Raw genomic sequence first — 1959 nt, forward strand, 5'->3', positions numbered from 1 at the left:
ACTGAGGAGGGGCATGCCAGGCATTGGAGACCAGCTCATTTGCTCTGGCATCAGAACCCCACTTGGGAGGAAGACTTGTTATCAAGGCAACTCTAGTTGGGTTGGGCGATCCAGCACCATCTCCAGCCCTTGCCACCTTTTTGTTTTGGGGATCAGACCTGGCAGTGCTCAAGTGTGAATTCCTGGCTCTGCCCTTGGAGGCTGGGCTCAGGAGTGGGTGGGTGAGTGGGGGAATTCCTCAGGGAATGCCCATTTCCGGCTCCCGGGACCTATTTAATCCCTGCTCTGCTCTTGGGCTTCCATCTGCTTTCTTCAGAATCTAGGTGGCTGGAAACCTTGCACTGTTGCTTAAGAAGGGACCATAAGAAAGGGTAGAGTGGTGGGTGCGTGTGGCGTGGGCGTCATGTCCGACAACCAGGACAACTTCGATGGAGACGACTTTGATGATGTGAAGGAGGATAAGGGTCTCGATGACCTGGAGAATGCCGAGGAGGGGGCCAGGAGAACATGGAGATCCTCCCATCCGGCGAGCGCCCGCAGGCCAACCAGAAGCGCATCACCACTCCTTAAAAGACCAAGTACGAGCATGCCCGCGTGCTGGGCACCCACGCCCTGCAGATCGCGATGTGTGCCCCCGTGATGGTGGAGCTGGAGGGCGAGATCGACCCCTTGCTCATCACCATGAAGGAGCTCAAGGCCCGCAAGATCCCCATCATCATCCGCCGCTACCTGCCTGACGGAAGCTAAGAAGACTGGGGCGTAGACGAACTCATCATTACAGACAGACCCCTGACACCTGAGCACAATAAACTGCTTCCTCCCTCCACCCCCAAAAAAGGACAGAGTCCTGAAGTACACAGTGCACTCTTGGATTCCTGTCTGCCTGTTGTTTTTGGTCGCCTGTGCCATACAGGAGGAAATTTGGTTTCCATGGTGGCTACTACAGTGGATGCAGCTTGTGCTGTTCCACTGTCAGGATCCAAAGAAATGAGGTTGGGAGGAGGGATATTTGGGACATAGGTGGTGGGAATGTTGCACCGGTGATGGGGGGGGGGTGTCCTCTTATATGACTGAAACCCAACCACAATCATGTTTGTAACCAAGGTGTTTAAATAAAAAATATTTTAAAAAATTAAAAAAGTCACGAGAGGAAATGTGCATGGCAGTTAGGACCATGAAATAAAGTCGGCTGACTCTTGGAACTTCATCTGATTGCTTTGTGAATTTTTCTGCCATCACCATGCAACCTATAGACCATCCAGACCACCGGGGCTATAGAAGCCAGGCCAAGCTGAGAGGGGCCTCATCATCCCCCTTACCAACACTAGGACTCTTAATTTATATGAAAACAACAGTAGCCTTGGATGTCTGCCTCAAAGCACACTTGCTGAGCATTGAAGACTGCCAGCCCACTGTTCCCGAGAACCTGTCTTAGCTCCTAAGGAAAATCATCAAGCCAAGGCCACAGAATTTCTGAAGTGAGCCAAGCTGGGCTCACTTGGCCAAAAGACCAAGGGACTGCCCTGGCAGCTATCAAAGGGTTCCACCTGGTGGCGCTCAGGGGTTACTCCTGGCAGGCACGGGGAACAGTATGGGATGCTAGGATTTGAGCCACCATCAGTGGTACATCAGCTTTGTGCAAGGCAAATGCCTTACTGCTATGCTCTTTCTCTCTGGGCCCAGAATCCAGGTTTTTTCTGAAGCTATGCACCCTGCTCTCTCCCTACCTCCTACACACACACACACACACACACACACACACACACACTCCGAACACAGGGAAGCCTCATTTCACACAGCATGATTCTTAGCCTGTGTGAGTGACCCCACTTCTCAATTCAGGAACAGGTAGAGCGGCCAAACATCTGAGATTGAGATCAGGCAGCAAGTTCCCACAGCTACAATTTTGCAGGGGCCAGGGGCTATGTGTCAGCCTACTCCTCTAGTACTACTACTTGT

The 1959-nt window shown here is 52.1% G+C and overlaps 1 pseudogene; it reads left to right on the forward strand.

Annotated features, from left to right (window-relative positions):
• The first annotated feature begins 392 nt into the window (after positions 1-392).
• Positions 393-825, forward strand: LOC126030672 (DNA-directed RNA polymerases I, II, and III subunit RPABC2-like; annotated as a pseudogene).
• The last annotated feature ends 1134 nt before the right edge of the window (positions 826-1959 follow it).

This window comes from Suncus etruscus, chromosome 15 (genome assembly GCF_024139225.1).
Source record: "Suncus etruscus isolate mSunEtr1 chromosome 15, mSunEtr1.pri.cur, whole genome shotgun sequence".
Classification (NCBI taxonomy): domain Eukaryota; kingdom Metazoa; phylum Chordata; class Mammalia; order Eulipotyphla; family Soricidae; genus Suncus; species Suncus etruscus.